Here is a 17,864-nt window from a genome sequence, read left to right as displayed (position 1 = left end):
ATTGCTTATGATGGTTCTTTTGACTAATTTTTTGATAAAAAATATTTTCAAATAAAAACTTCTAATTACTTAACAAGTTCTAGTGTGTTAATCTGCAGGATTTAAAACAGGAACTGAGCTTTTATCTAAAATAATAAAATCAAGGAAATAGTCAGGTTTTGCATCCATTTTGTGGAATAAAATACCATTTCCCAAGAATAGACAAGAGCTCCACCATTTCTTAGTAAAATGAAGACTTTTCAGTTTTTAGAGAGAGCACCTCCCAGTTCATTCCTTCATTGTTGCAAGTTTCAGAAACAGTATTTGTAACCTCAAGGGAATGAGACATTCAGGACACGGAGACCAATTTCAGATCTAATAAAGCCTAAACTTGATCCTCAAAGTCTTTTATAACATGACAATCAAAGAGGGTGCCAGCTCACATGTTTCAAGTTGTTCTTTTTTCCTCCCAGCTCATCCCGCGACTCACTGCCAACTTCAACAGATAAAGGTACAGGTTTGCGGCACATCAGCTGGACAGGGGCAAAGTAGTGCTTTTATAAAATTTACTACTCATCTTCAAATAAAATTTAGAAATGCTGTAATATGCTTTTGTTTTCTTTTCATCTCTTCTTCTCAAGGACTGGATTCAGAAAAAAAACCAACAAAACTACTAACACACACACCACATCACCCCAGTTAAAAACAGGAATTAGAGGGGTTGCTCTCCTGCAGTTCACCAAACCAATCAAGTAGTGCTGAAAATCATGTATCTATGATTGATAATAAGATTTTAACAAGCAGGGAAATGAATAATTCATTTTCAGTGTGATCTCTAGACTGGCGTCCCCTGGTTCTTCTTAAATTCACTACTTCAGAAGTATTACTCTGAAGAGATTTCACATGACACAAAGATTCCTTTGTACTTGTCAGAGAATCAAGGTGGCCCCTCATCAACAATATGGCTTTAGGTTGATTTTCTTTCTCCTTTTCAGAGTCCATTTCCCTCCTCTGAATACTGATTAGTACCGATATCTACTTTGTTCCTTTTTGTGACTTTCAGTCTTCCAATTTTGAGAGAGTCAAACAAGTTCAACTTTATGAAGATAGCAACTAGAAACTGTTTGAGGCAGTAGTATGTGAGATCTCAGAGATTAAAGGGATTGTCTATTCCCCAATGCATTCTTACAGTATTGCCCCTCCAAATTGGTGTGAATAAGATGCATTTCTTTCTCTGGAACATCTTGTACACACTGTGACAATTGACAAGAACAACCTGATATTGACTTTTTTATTATTAATCTTTTTTCTTATCACAGCAAGAGAAGTGGAAACTTGTCAAAATAATGTAACATGGAGGGTAAATTACAGACATCAAATTAAATAATTCTAAATAGTGAAGCTCTTGGGCATCAAGACATGCTGACATCTCAAAGCATGCACACAACATGTTTCTGTATTGATCCTGTATGTTCACTAATTATTTTTCTCCAGAAGAAATCTCCTTGGGTCAGTAGTTTTTTTTTGTTGTTGTTTTTTTTTTTTAAATCTCCAGTACTGACTTTATACCTTATTTTAAGAACACTATCTAGGTCTTCTAATCATCCAATACGATTCACTTTCTTATTACTTGGGTAGTATTGACTCCTTATTACTGTCAGAATGATAATATTCAAAAGAATTGAAGCTGTATTATCTATATTTTATATTTGGAAAAACAAAAAAAACCAGGGTAATAGGATGTCAGAAATTCAGGAGGAAAAGCATGTCTGTCTATTTTAGCACACTTATGTGCAAAAGCTTTAAAAGATCTCTATAATATGGCCCAACACAAGAAAGGAAAGTAGATACTTTTTTTTTTTTTTGCCCTGTACACTGACATAAGGGGTTCGTCCAGCATAGCACATGAGATCTGTGGCAGATAAGATTTAACCAAGAAAATACCTCTCTCCCCTGCAACAACTTATTTTTCTACAAGACTTTTATTAACTTGGAATGCCCATAAGTTTGGGGCAAAGTGGTCTCAGAAGAAATTAAATTAAATAGGGAGATGGCTATATGCTTAATAGGCATCATCATATCTGATCAAGTAAAAACACTGAGAATCTGTGCAACAGACACCTTCCTTTACTACTGAGCTCTCATTGCTATCACAATGAGTCTAGCCTGAAAAGCTAGCTACTGAAGATGAACAAAAACAAACACAAAGACTTACCTGACCAAACTTAATTGGTATTCTGACATACTACAAAAGATTTCAAGATCATTTCTGATTAAACAAGTACAAGTCCACACTAAAACAAGGAAGAGCCCAGATCAGTCAAGCCCCTTAAGAACAGTTTAGAACAAATAACAGTATAAATAAAAATACCTCTACTTCTATATACATTTGGTGTAATACCTTAAAGTGAAAATAGCAAGAGTCCATAAGAGCAGCTGTTCTTTATGTTGTAAATCATTCTATATAAATTGGTAACACATCTTAATACAAAGCTGAATGTTTCCAGAAGTGAAGTAAGATCAGATTTACTCTACAAGTACAAAATTATGTATAAATATTTTCAGGGATTTTCAATTCTCTCAACAAAATAGAAACTTCAGTTCTGATATAGTCAAATTATTACATGTTATCTGACTAAAGAGCAATTCATACAGGCAATCACTTCTATCTCAAACCATAATAGTATTTAGGATTAGTAATATGATACTGAATCCCAAATGTCTTTCTCTGTGATAATTCCCATTCATTTCTAGATTCATATAGGGAAAATAGGAGAGAGGAAGATGAACAGGGAGAGCACAAATGGAAAATTAATTCATTTGAACATAATAAGGCAACGTAAGGGAAGTATCAGACTGAGTGGGTTTGGACAAATAAATATCGGATACATAGACCTTACCTGCAAAAAGGGTTTTGTAAGGTCAAAAAGAAGTATGACTCTCCCAGGAATTTTGGTTTCCCAAGAGCCAACAAAAAAATAATCCTGCAATTTCTTTTTTTTTTTTTTTTCCTGTACAAAATGAACACACCTTTCCCCCTCAGGAAGCAATTCTGTAGCAGTGATAATTAAATGAAAAGCAGGATCTGCACACCTCTTCCTTACCATATACAAGATTCTTAAAACAAAACAAACAAACAAGAAAAAAAAAAAAAAAAACAACTTGAGGATTAAGATAAATCCTCAAAGTTTAAAAAACATATAAACTATATGTACAGTACATCAGCTTGATCACATAGGCATTTATTTCTCCCATAGCACTTTCTGAAGGTGATCAAAAGAGATTTAGATTTTTAATTTTAACAGAACCTTTGAAATAACAGTACAAAATAAGAGTTGTGCCATTTGAAGACATGTAAAAGATGCTATACAGTTTATCTGCGTATGAAGACATATCAACCTCTGAAATGGAATTGGTTGGACAGCCTGTTCCTTTTAGTCCCTAAAGGGCTATGGACCCATTTCCATATCAGTGGGATCTTTCTTGCTGACACAAAAATGCAAGTTGGGACAATACCAGGCATGCTGTAGGCAACGGTGTCACTCTAGGCACAGTTTTGGGATACAGATAGTATGTTAGCTAGTTCTACTATTACCCAAGAGCTGTTAATAGTAGGAGTCACTATAGCCCAGCAAGACATTTCAGTTACAGATCTTCCCTCTTGATTTCTTTTACTGAGAGCATATTTGTTCTCAAAAGGACCCTCAGTAATTTACTCTTCACTCTATTCTACCTCAAGCCAATCTGGCTAGTAAGTAGGACAAGAGGCAGTGCCAAGATCTCATTCATTCTTCATTAGTTCTTAGATGTAAGAAAAGGCCTTCAGAGAGGCTTGGACATAAGATCTATATGGCTTCTGTTGAAGAGCAAGCCTGTGGAATCAGGTCACTACGTCTTCTTACCTTTCCCCAGACCTAAGCACAGAATGATGGTGGTCTCTGGAGATCAGCTAGTCGAACCATCTTCTCACACCAGGGTTGCCTAGAGTAGGTTAGAGTAGGGTGCATCCCCTCTCTAACTTCTAATTAAGCCTGCTGCTCATATACAGCATTTAAATGGTATTTAAACACCATTATTTGCATTGTACCCAGTGTGGAGTAAGTGAAATCTAATGTGACAGGCATAAAAATAAGCCACTTAAGTGCTCTTGAAGTGGAATATAGTTATTAACTTGATAAGAACTATTTCTCATTCTGTGGTAAAATATCTTCACTATGATTTACAGTTTCCAAACTTGAAGTGTTAATTTCAGCCAACAAAAATTAAATGCTATAATTCTTTTTCCTATTACTTTTGAAAGCTTGAGATGTGATCAAGCAGAAATCCTATATTCCCCAAATGCATAAGAAGTTAGTAAAATATAACCTGGGTGGGGAGAAAGGTGACAGTATGAGATATATTTATAGTGAAAAATATTAAGAATTATTAGCAAAAGTTACATAGAGAAGCCCTTGCTGATATTTCAGTCAGTGTTTGAAGTGAATTTATAAGGACAAGCCAAGGAATAAGGGCTTCAGAAGAAGAAAAAATTTGTTGTCCCTTCTGCCTTGACCAGAGAAGAAAGCTGAACAAAATTAATAGAAATATCCTCAAGACTCCCCTCCATAGACTTCCAAAATAGAAAACAGATCTGAACTACATCCAGGTGAATGGAGGGGGAAGTTTCCTTCCTTTTCAAAAAATGAAAAATATATCTGTATAACAGGTGCCATGATGGTCAGAACACTCTTCCAGAAGAAAAGGAAGATTCACATCACAAATGGAATGGGATCACTGAAAGAAAAACTGCTGAAACATGAATTTGAGGTCAGGGATACCTTTTTTTCCCCCCCCTCTCCAGCAGTTAGAAAGAGGGAAGTGCATGGAGATTATTTTTGGAATAACAATATAAGAAAACATATACAATGGTACTAAATTTATTGTAACACTGAACAGTGATAGCAATTTTAATTGGTAAGGATTCAAATATGTATACAAAAACAAACTAAGTTTCAAGGGAAAGAATAAAAACAAATCTACTAGAAAGATACCCCTTTTTTTTAATCCAGATGAACTGAGAAAACAATTATTTTTCTCCCTTAATTAAAGAACAAACTAAAAAACATCAAGAACAAAGTATTAAGACTGACTGTTTTGATATCTCCTCAGATAGTTCAAATTTAGATGATGCAATTCTTATCAAACCAGACTATTTTTTTTTTTAGTAATTCATGAAATATTAATGCCAGAAGAGAACAAAGTAATATGTACCTCTTAAAATGTAATATTCAAAAGAACAAAACCAAGACTTCATTGCTTTGCATTAGCAAAACAAAAAAGGTAGACCTGTAAAGAAAGCAGAGACAGCTTTAACAAAAACAACCAAAGCTGAGATGAGTTCTACACTGACTTGCTTCTTTTGTGATCAGGGATTTTCACTAAAATAGAGCAAAGGCTTTCACCCCCACCTCACCTCTCCTCTCCATATTGTGCACAGGTACAGATTATAAAGCAGACAAAGAGCAGTGGTAAATCTAGTTCGGTAGAAATCCAGATATATTTGCATCTGAATTGAATTACTACAGCTTCTCTTTGCTATTCCTTTCAAAAGAATATCACTGCTGAAGAAAAAGCACTCAATCATTGAGATACATCAGAACTCTGCTACTTTCACAGTGTCACTGAGATGGCATGAATTTCAAAGCTATTTTGAAAAGGTGTTGAGAGTTTTGCTTGAAAACGGCCTTGAGATCAAATCTGGGATTCACTTTTTAACACATATCTTTTGCACCTAACAAACTGTAGGTATGAAAATAGCATCTGCACTGCTCTGAACTTGTACTTTGTCTTCAAAGTACCATAAAAAAACCTTACGCTGTTGCATAATGGGTTTTACTGTTTCCCCACCCACCACCATCCCCACCGCCCCATCACCTTTCAATACTTCCAAGGTAAATGTTGCTGTCTTATGAACTTTGTTCAATGTTCTTTCCATCATTGTTAAGAGAGAGTACCTGTGTTGTCATTAAACTTTGAGAATAATAATGAGCATTAACAGCATGGATTAGGAAGGAACCTTGCAGTTATACCATGGTAAATCAGGAAGAGCTCCACTGTAAAACATACAGTAAACTCTGATTTCATATAGCTAATTGTAAATTTTAGTCAAATAAAATTCCACCCCACAGGTGGGAAATGTCTTCTACTTGTGAAAGTAAATAAAACAATAGAGTGTCAACATTCAAGAATTATTCTTAAATACACGTTTTAGTTCCCCCGTGTAGTTTTCATATCACCATTTAATTTTACACTGTTAAATGGCAATTACACTCCAGGAGAAATATAGCATAGGGACAGAGTTAGGAGAGCCAATACTAAACCTGGTGTCCTGGTTTCAGTTAGAATTAATTTTCTTCCTAGTAGCTGATGGAATGCTGTGTTTTGGCTTAGGATGAGAAGAGTGCTGATAACACCCCGATGCTTTAATTGTTGCAGAGCAGTGCTGATACCAAGCCAAGGATATCTCAGCCTTTTGCTCTGTCCTGCCAACAGGCAGGCTGGGGGTGCAGTAAGAGCTGGGAGGGGACAGACCCAGGACAGGTGACCCAAACTAGCCAAAGGGGTATTCCATACTGTATGGGGTCATGCTAAACAATATATAGGGGTGGCTAGCCAGGGGGAGGGGGCCGGACTGCTCGGGGTTAGGCTGGGCATCGGTCAGCGAGTGGTGAGCAATTGCATTGTGCATCACTTGTTTGTACATACTACTATTACTTACCTATTATCACCATTGTATTATTATTATTATTATTATTGTTGTTGTTGTTGTTATTATTATTTTCCTGTCTTATTAAACTGTCTTTATCTCAGCTCATGGGCTTCACTTTCCATTTCTCTCCCCCGTCCCAGAGAGGGAGGGGGGAGGGTGAGCGAACGGCTGCGTGGTGTTTAGCTGCCAGCCGGGTTAAACCACGACACCTGGCAAGGGATTCAAAGGACAACAAAAATTCTCTCCTATAAAGAAAGGCTGAAACAGCTGTGGATGTTCAGCCTGGAGCAGAGAAGGCTCCGGGGTGACCTTGTCTCTGGGGTGACCTTGTTGCAGCTTTTCAATACTTAAAGGGGACTTATAAAAAAAGATGGAGAACAACATTTTCCTCAGTCAAAGAAAGACAGGACAAGGGGGAATGGCTTTAAACTAAAAGAGGGGACATTTAAATTAGAGGATGGGAGGAAATTCTTCTCTCAGAGGATGGTCAGGCTCTGAGAGCAGGTTGCCCAGAGAAGCTATGGATGCCCCATCCCTGGAGGCGTTCAAGACCATGTTGGACAAGGCCCTGGGCAACCTCATCTAGTGGGTGGCATCCCTGCCCACGGCAGGGGGGCTGGAATTACATGATCTTTAAGGTTCTTTCCAACCCAAACCATTCTATGAAAGGATTCTACAAGCACATAAACAGCAAATGAGTGCTGAGGGAGCTGGCTCATGTCTTTGTTTTGTATTTATTAAGTTAATTTTTATAATCAATAATTTTATTTTATTTTGTCAGCAGGAAAAAAACATCAATGAGGTTCTTTAAGGTTTATACCTTGAGGTATAAACTGGAGGAAGAAGGGGAAAAGGGGGAAAAGAAGAGGGGAAAAAAGGAGGGATTGAAGACCAAAGGTTCTAACAACATGCATCTTCAGCCTAAGTTATCTGTAAACAGCAAAAGCAGAAACATGAATTGGCCTGAGGTAACTATTGGAAACATCCACTCAGTGCTACTGAAGAGTGAATACAAAATGTTCAAAGAACTTCTCTGCAGACCTTGGTTAACCTGTAAGACACTATTACCGGACACAAACTAAGATAAGTTCCTGAAAAGCAGTGACACTCAGAAAAGGGTTAGAGATTTTTTTAATGTATAGTGAGAACATCTACAGCTGAGAGTTACGATATAAACACTAATCATAATAGAAACCTTCTTGAAAGGGAACATTACCTGCAAGGGACAAAAAGCAAGTACATCCTTAAGCAGGTTATTCTATAATTTCCAGTATCAAATTGATTCATTTTCTCTGGAACACTGTTACCAGTTACTACATTTGTTCTGAGCAAGACATTCCTACACTCGTAGTGGTTTATTCTCTTAATTGGTATGATTCATCTGAGTTTAGAGCTACAAGAGGAACCAATTTTTGCTTTGTCCAATGCAGAGGAGAGAAGTCTTAGTAAAATGAAATTAAGAAGTTATGTAGGTGAAAACTGTTATCACTATTAATAAGCAGCACAAGCAGTTTGCTTTCCAGTACCAGTGCTCTGATATATCAAATATATCACAGTTAGCGTGAAAAAAAATCTGAAGTCTTTGTTGAATGCAACAATTAACAGTAGTGGGTTTACACTTGCACTTAGTCTTGCTTGATCTGAACATTAAATCCAGACCCAGAACTCAGGTGCTTGCATATAACTTTTTCTCACAAGTCCACCTCTTCCAATAGGGTAGAAAATAAAGCACAGGTAAGTGAATATTAAAGGAGAATCTAAGGAATATTTATTTCTTCAATTGCATCAACCACAATAGTTGGAGACTATCTGAACAATTTTTATTAAAATGAATGCAGTAAGCTATTTATTATCAGCAGTATCAGAACACTTCATGGAAGGTAATCAGTGAGAACAGTTTTTACAGTGTACTGGCTATGACAGGCTGGACTTGCTGGTCAGTTATGAAGAAAACAGACAGAAAAACAAAACCTGGAGAAGTTTAATCTGTTCTCTCTCATATTGTTCTCTAGTCTCTGGTCCTGAAAAGGGTAAAGAGCAGGTCCCACACAGAACACTGGAAAATATCATCATCTCTTGTTTGGAATATGCTTTATTTAGAAAATAACATGATAAAACCCACAAATTTGTTAAATTAAGTTCATAAGTGAAGAACTATAAAAGGAGCAAATTCATATAATTACAACTCATCAGAGTACATGTATTTGAGTAGCTACAATAGTAGTCTATGACCAACTTTATTTAAATAGCAGAGATGTTAATAAGATAAGACTTTTTTCTTGAAGTGTGCTGTGCTGTAAATAAGCAGCAGCATCCCCACAGCTGAGAGAAGAATCGAGCATGAATTATTTATACAGTCTGGAATAGATTTAGGTTCTTTCAGGCATTCTGTGAGTTCTGCAGTCAAGATGCAATCTTTCAATAATTCAGATGTCATCAGAAAAGAATAAGAAGACTTGTTTGGAAACATCATAGTAAACAAATTTTAAGTGTCGGAAACATACAATGAAAGGACAAGGCAAAGTTACTATTTAGTTGGCATTTGAGTTAAATTGTTTATATTATTAGGCTGACTATAAGCTACAAAATGAAGGTTTTGAAATTTATGTTTGAAAACTTCTGTGGAGAAGTAGGATGAACTAGATTTTTTTTTTTTGCGTTCATACACGGGAAATAGAAGAGATGTACTGAAGGTAAGTTTTAACACTGAAAGTAAGAGGGCATGAAACCAAGGAACACTGCTGAACCCATGAAAAACACCACTTAGATTTTAATCTAACCAATTCAAGAGATTCTCTTATTTTATTTTATTTTGTCTTAAAGCTCAGGAAGGTTAAGTATTACTGGTAACTATAAAGCCTGGGTATATCAAATTTTGAAGATTTTTATGTAGTGAGTAGTAATAACTTTTGCCAACTTAGCACCTCATCACTCTCTTGATCTCTAATCATACGCTTCCTATTTACAGGAACTCTTGATCTTCCCTCCTCAAGGGTATCTACACCCAAAATTCGGAGGTAGAGTTGTACCTTACTTTCCTTAAGATGAACTTATTAAACTGGCCTAAGAAATCTGAGCCTCTAAAAATGACTCCTATTATGACACAAATACTGACCTGGGTCAAGATCTCTCTAAGCAAAACTGAGAGAGCTCACTGATAAAGCAGCTGAAGATATCCTCTTTGTCCAGTCCTGCACAGGACACCTCCTCCAGTTTCATTTTCTAATGTGGAAGCTTCTAGGAGCAGTGTTTAACTGACCTCTATATATTTTTTGCAACCTCTGTTATTCAAATATCAGTGTCCCTGTACATAGCAATGGGAACTTGGGAAAGAACCAAGCTGTGCTTTGACACCTGAGGAGCAAGGAGAGCCCATCCAAGCATTTCTCTGCATCCTTCCTGCTGGTTAGCACGGCTGGGGGTTGTATGACAGACCCAGCATGCATACAGGTCACTGCTAAAATGATTAACAAGATGATATTTTTTCCACCCTCACAAATCCACAGGGCAGAAGAGGCAAGTTTGCCCAAGGTTTTTACTCCACTTAGTTAACTAACCTAAATTAGATAAATGTCTCCCCCTTCCCGTGCTCCATTTAGGTGGCTGACGCTAAAGAAGTCTCCCTTCTTGGTGGTAATGCAGCACTTTCAAGCAGGAGACCCAGTGGGCACATTACAGTGGCTGTTTTTACCTCAGACAGCATTAACAGGAGTGGACATCTGCTGGGTTCCAGGAATAATCACTCTTAAAAGTCCCAGTCTCTCTTCAGATTACAAAAAAAAAGCCTATGGCATTTTCAGTGAGCTTCAGCTGTCAGCACCCATCACAGTAGTGTTTTAACCCATCAGATACTCTTTATTTCATTCCTTATTTATATCAGATACTATTTATTTAGTTCTGTTATACCGGCAAGAGGTAGGAGGAGGACCAGATTCAAAACTAGCCTGCAAACAGCTGGTAGGACTTAGCCTCCAAGCCCTCCCTTGTTCAGAAATAAAGGAAAGAAAGTGTGGTCAATTCCTCATGTAAAATGCTATCCATGTCCATTTACCTCAGCTGAGATGTGTTGCAGTAAGCCTTGACCGAAAGAACAGTGAATGCGACAGGAAGCTGGATGTACAGACAAATTAATTAAAATGCAGCATTGGAAAGCAGCTATCCCAGTGTTAGATGGGTCTGCTTTGAGGTATTTTACTGTTCTTGCACACCATGGTCCTTTCAGTTTCACATGTATAACACATGGATATAAATGTACCTTTTTCTTCTAGAATAGGTTGGATTCCAGTGATGTAAGTGTAAGAGCAAGATCTGTACAGCTAATAGCAACTGCACCTATTAGTAGTTGTTGTTTGTTTGTTTTTGTGCCCCCTCTCTGCCCATCTTTAGTTAAGAAAACAGGAATTGAAATACAGTAAAATAAGAAAATAAGTGACCAAACAGTCCTCAGATATATGGTATGCTAAATGGGAGCATTAACTGAATACTGGCATCTTGAGCAAATATTCATTATACAGTGTCACAACAGTTTATCTGTAGCACAGTAGTGGAGAGATGCAAGCTAATAATATCTTAAGACACTTGTAACCTCCTGCTGAAGTGGCAGATTTGATGACCAGATGTGGAGAGCAGGATTAGGAGCCTATGCCTTAAGATGGAAGTCACAGCAAAGGACCTGTGCTTTTCTTCCAAAATAATTGGGGTTAAAAGTCAGGAAGAAACAACACCAAAAAAATAAAGAAAGGGCATACATATAATTACTCTGAGGAGCAGAAAGAAGGGATTTCATTTTTTTTTTTCTGGAGACTGCAATTTCTTTAAACACCAAAGGTTAAGTGAGTGGAAAAAAAAAATGATCTGATCTGTGTTCCTGTGCTACCCTGTCTGCTCTTACATTGAAATATCCCACTCCCCTAAATGTATAGACTTCAGTGTAGTCAAGTACATAAAGGTATCTTCCTGCCTGAGGAAGGCATATGGATTTCTGCATGCAGCTTAAAATATAGGGCCCAAAGGAATGCACTACATTCCTTAAAGCTGGGTTACAGAGCAGGATGATGTGCAGAGAAAACAGTCCCCCACTTAGACTTGGGAAAAGTCTGAAGCAGTTAAACTTTATCAGCTCTTCTGCCCAAGAAAAATTCTATGCTGTGTCTGCTGAATGAAGTATTTGCTTTCCCCCAATCTTAATTTTTATTGTCTTAAAGTTATTTTTCCCATAACCAGAAAGATTGAGGGAAGGGTGGACATGACAGACAACAATGCTATTTTCTGGTTTAGACATACCTCTCCAAATATAAACTTAAAAGATTAAGTATTCAGTGCTGTGATACCTGTACTTCCTTAAAAAAAAAAAAAAAAAAAGGCAGATATTGATATTTTTAAATCCTCACTGGTGTTAGTTGTGACTGCTTTCAATCTTTCTGTGCTCACAGGATGTTTACAGAGAAGATAGAGCCACGTTGATCACCAAAACACAACTTGGATAACTGCTAAGTGGGTAAATGTCTTCCAGAAGCACATTTGCTTTAGCATTAGTTATGCTTCTGTCCCCTGTAATAAATTAATGCTGGTTACTTAGAGGTCCAATTTCATAAAAGGATATGCACCATTTATTCCATTTTCATTTCCCCTAAAGGATGAGGGTAGGAAGAAAGTAGGGTAAAGAGAAAGATGTTACAGAAGGTAATAACAAAGACCAGGACTTAGTGCTTGGCTGTATTAGTAATTCACTAATTAAAAGAGCCGAAACAAATAGAACAAGTTTACAGGCCTTGTTATAACCACGAGTGTCATTTTTATTGACAAATGCTGAACTTTAAGTTATGAGCTGTAAGATTTGTAGGACAATAGTGTTTGAAGAGTTCTTTAAAATGCTAAATATGCACAGTAAATAATGAAGCATTGCAAGTGCAAACATAAACATCTCTGTAGCATTGGCTGCAAGTACATGCCTATATATTAATCAAGGATATGAATCTTTTTTGAAATCTGCCTAAAGATCCTCAGTAAAAGTTCTGACATTCTCAAAATTTCCTATGAGAAGTTTTTGTAGTTCTTTTTATTATTTTTATTATGTCAGATATTTGCATGGAAACCAGCTCTTCTCCTTAGAAGCCTGTTCTTTACCTGGAGCCAAAATATTTCAGCTGAAAAATGTCTGATGTCACAGAGGCAAATCAAAAGAGGATATTCTGTTTAGAAGCTGTTGATGCTTAAGGGGTTCTTTTAATAATGAGGGACTGCAGGTATACCAATGATTAGTTCAGAATGGAGCTTCTCATGTGCTAGCAGACTTCAAAATAAGCAACAGCTTGGAAAGACATCCAAAATCCTCTCCTTTCAATTAAAGCATTTTCCTTCTCTCTCTGTGTTTAATGGGCAATTCCCACATAAAGTTTTCCTTCCCATTTATCTGGTGCACCAAAAACCCACCTTCAGTTTCGGTCTATCTTAACAACTGTCCGGGAGCCAACATAAAATTGCAACCTAATATTAATCACAAAATAACACGCTACTCCATTGGATGTTGACCTGGTTACAATTATGGACTCTATCCTCTCCCTTCTCAAAAGTATTTTGTTCTCCCTGAAATATTACAAGTGTCTTTGCCTTGCTACATATACACACACACTTTCCACTGTACAGCCTCTGTAATTCTAACCCACTTCTCAGGCAATGAAGCACATCAACTCCCTTTTAACCACACTGCTTCAAGTACCTTTCAACACCCTTCTATAAAGATAGAACAGCCTGCAATACCTATTGATGATTTCTTCATGATTAATCAGGCCAACTGAGTAGTGAACCAAGGGCAACATACCCATTGCTGCTATGTAATTTAGGCCAAAAACTTAGTCTAAACTGCAATATTTATGAAAAGCAGTAACAAGAGAAAATCACACAGGGGACAGGTAAAATAATTGTTGGATTTCTGAAATTCCATTGCATTTAATTTTTTTGTTGTTGTTCATTCATATGTCCATATTTATAAAAGGGCCATTAGGATCAGGCAGCTTCAGGATTATTTCTTTCAAACTCTCCAAAACCAGCAGAGAACAATCGAAATAGCTATATTTAAGAGGGCTAGAATAAGAACTAGCAGATGAAGGAGAGAGAATCTTATAAAACTATTACAACAAGAAGATTAAAATGATGTAGTTTTAGAATTATTGAGGCCAAAATAACCATGCCTTACCACCTCTCCCTAGTGAGATTTTTTTTCTCTAGGTCAACAGAAGAAGGCAAATTTCAGGTTTTAAGTCAGCATTGTAGAATCACTGAAATTTGAACTACAAACTGAACTTTTGTTCCAGAAGAGTAGCACCACAAGGGTATAAAAGTTTTCATTTATGAGCATCTAAAGACCAAGTACACAACCAGCACAAGACTAGACTTATAAAGACATCCTGATGTTATTAAACAGAATAATTTGGTAAGCATGGCAAAAATTTGGAACTAAGGTTATTTCAGAGTCAACCGATCTGCTTTAAGAAGGTACCTTGGCACAGTAATAACCCTAGAACAACATTATATCCACAGGATACTGGAAGATTCAAATGAGATTATTCTTACATCTGTCTGAAAACATGCAGAGTAAATGCAGTTTTAGCAGAATTGGTTTTTGGAATATCTCATTTCTTCTGAAAAAATGTATTGATCTTTTGGAGTTTTCCAAAATCATGCTTCTCCTCCCCTGCCCCCCAACATTCTTGTGAAAAAAAAAAAAAATAATAAAAAAATTAAAAAAAAGGAAATCAACCTCTCTTGTTCCCAAAACCCAGTGTATTTAAGAATGTAATGTCTTACTTCTGTAGTAAATTCATCTCAAGAAACAAAAAGACAACCAACCAAAAAAAAAAAAAAAAAAAAAAGCATCAGATACCTCTGAGCCCTTTCTCCAATATAGGAGAGCTATAACCACCCTTTTTTCCATGAGTAATAACAGTCCCTGTACCATCTATATGGACTTGGTTTTCTCCTCTTGCATTCTTGTTAAAAGGAAAATGAATGATACCTTATCTTTATACAGGGCTATATCTGTATATGAGGGGAAAACAGACCAGGGAATTTAATAAGAGGGTGCTGAAAACATCACCTTCATGTTTCTTACTCTACTGCAAATTGCAAGAGGTGGATAAGCAAGAGCTAAATGGGATCCAATTCCCATTTCCTACACTGCAGGGAAGTTTTCAGGCAGCACAAGATAAATTGGTCTAGTCATAGGTCATCTTTAATGTTTATGGAGCACTTGTGAATGATCCCAGAGTGAGTCATGAACATTATAAACTAATTACACTAACATTACATAGTGGTTTGTACTTGCATACTGAATTTCTTTTATTGGTATTTTTGGCAAACGATACACATTGCAATTTCTTGGCTAAATAAGCCTATTGCTTTCAGAGACTAAAAAATTGCTTCACAAAAATATAACCACCCTGAATTTAATCACTCTCTACTATCTGAAATAGGAGTTAGTATTAATCCAGAGAAAAACATACCTTATCCCTGACTCCTGGCCAAGAGTAACTTTTTTTTTTCCCCCCTTCTACCCTTCAATAGATATTGCTGGATTGTTTAGTAACTAGATAAAAATCTTGAACTACTGCTGCTCTTTTAACACTATTCATACTTGAATTGTTGACCAGGTAGCATCACCAAGGTTATTGTTTGTTTTTACATGGAGTTCTCATTCCACTGCTTTATCACTCAGACTTCATTATGCAATCTGAAGAACCCACCATATAAATCACATGAGTTTATAGTATACAACTGCCAGATGGAAGCACCAGATAATAAGGGCACAGGACAGGGAAAGCACACTTCATAAGAGAAATGTCAAAATAAGATGTATGTAATACAAGTTTTTTCTTGTTTTCTTCTCTTGTGCCACCCCCAAAATAAAATAAAACAAATTCAGTAGAAGTCTAAGAAATTTACTGCCACCTTTTACACATCTAGAAATCCAGACATGAAAATTAAAGCCATGTTCTTTGCTACTCGTACAGTTTCCTGATGGGTAGGTGGTTCTATGAGTCCTGCTCTATTTTCATGCACAGACCAGCAAACCTGATAAGTGATGATTAAATCCAATGAGTTTTATATTTAAATACTAGTCGTACATTTAGCACTTTTATGTCTAGCTACATATGTTCTCCTTCCCATACCCCAAGTAAAGCTCTGACCCAAGAACCTTAGCACAACATCATACCACAGTGTCATTTCATTCAAATCTTCTGTTGCAAGTTAATTTCCCGTTTACTAGTTTCTCTGCTTCCATTCATGGGAAACACTGTTTGCCACAAACAAACTTTGAGAGCACATTGGTGGGACACAAGCCCACCACTAAACTATAAACTTAGCTTGTGACTGTCTGGGGCAAGAGGGTGTCTGGTCTTGTTTGATGTACACCACTGGATTAGCTATAACTAATACCCCCCCACCCCCCCAAGAGTCTAAACAAAACTCACTTCTCTGGTCTCATCTCATGCTTTATTTCTGAAACATGGAAAAAAAAAAAATACAGATCACTTGACCACTTCCAGATTTATGTAGAATTTCAATAACAAATATGAACACTTTCTAAAATAGAGAAAAAATTAACCATTCTTTTACTTTTCCTTTGAAAAGAATTTCAGTGAAATCCAGGAACTTCCACCTGCTAGAGGACAGACTTGTCCAAGTGTGGAACTGTTTTAATCATATTTGAATTAGAGACATAAACACTAAAGAAGATTCTGTTTAACATCAAATGATATTCACTTCGCTTACTGATAACCTCAAAGCAAAGGTATGTGACTTTTTTTTTTTCAGAAAGAAGTTAAAAGAAAAAGCTATTTCCATTTCTCAATCCAAGATTAAAATCTTCTGGGTTAATTCTGTGAATTAGCATCATTCAGAAAATGAAAACCCAATCAATTATTATGGTGAATTTATCTGGATACTGTTCTTCTCCAAACCATTCATTACACAGCATGCGTATTACACAGCAAAACCAAATTCAATATTTTCTGATTTTAAAAGATTTTCACTTGAATAGTGTTTTTATCCTATGCTATTTCAGATTACTTTTCCCCACAGATTCAGATACAGAACTTAAATATACAATCAAGCAAAAAATTTACATGCTCAATCTAAACTGAATCACTTGTGCTGTCATGAGAACCTAATCTGAAAGCAATGCAACTATGCTATGAAAACTATCTGAAAGGCACATTACCTAAAGTTACACTTTTAGCAAAAAAATAAAGCGATCCAAGGCCAACAAACAGAGAACAGACCAACATAAAGAGAAGAACACATAGCTGGGGGAAGAAAAATATTCCAAGGAACAACATATAGTCATCAAAAATGAAAGAAATTCTGTAGCCACAGCAACACTCTTAAAAGCTTCAAGCATCACTCAACCAAATCACATAAGAAGCTTCTATGTTGAAATACTCATGAAGTCCATCATCCTCCCAGACATTTTTCCAGTCCTCATGCTCCCATCAATGGAGAAAAAAACACTAAACTTGAAACTGGAAATTATTCTAAAGCACTATATACAAGAATAATCCCTAAAAAACAGCTTCAGCCCAGGTACATAGGTATTTGAAGAAATGATGGAAGAGAAAATGGCTGACAAAAAATATGAAAGCATTCCAAAAACCAGACAGTTTTCACATAGTAAATATGAAAATAAATATGCAAACATTTATGAAATAAATGTAAGAAAGGATAAAAGCAGAGTTCCAAAATAAATAAAATGCTATTTTTGTACAAGTCATCAAACACACAAACTTATGCTAAAGAAAATACTAGGTGCTTCCTCTCCAGTTCTTACCATTTTTAAATAATTTGGGGGTATTCTCCTGAGCTTTTCTTTCTGTGGTTTCTTCTGTATATTGCAAATACACTCTCACTATTTTTGAGCCACTCCTTTATTCCTGACCCATTTTTCTTTCCTTAAAATAACAATCAAAAACTCGTATTGCTATTTAATGATTCATAATAAAATAAAATAAAATAAAATAAAATAAAATAAAATAAAAACTTTAAATTAACAACTTTATATTGAAAAGGGGAAAAAACAAACTTTACAGATAATGGTAAGAACATACGGTATCTCCTTAGATGAGACATACAAATTCTAAGG

General features: G+C 36.2%; 1 long non-coding RNA gene across 1 annotated transcript in view; it reads right to left on the bottom strand.

Annotated features, from left to right (window-relative positions):
- Nucleotides 1-17,864, bottom strand: part of LOC137855260 (uncharacterized) — a 49,858-nt gene extending 31,994 nt beyond the window's left edge. The window contains exon 1 of the long non-coding RNA XR_011095647.1: nt 17,553-17,864. This is a non-coding gene — a long non-coding RNA (uncharacterized lncRNA). The remainder of the gene's footprint in view (nt 1-17,552) is intronic.

Source organism: Anas acuta, chromosome 4, assembly GCF_963932015.1.
Source record: "Anas acuta chromosome 4, bAnaAcu1.1, whole genome shotgun sequence".
Lineage (NCBI taxonomy): Eukaryota > Metazoa > Chordata > Aves > Anseriformes > Anatidae > Anas > Anas acuta.
Note: the sequence above shows the minus strand (reverse complement) of the source record. Positions and strands in the feature narration are given on the sequence as shown.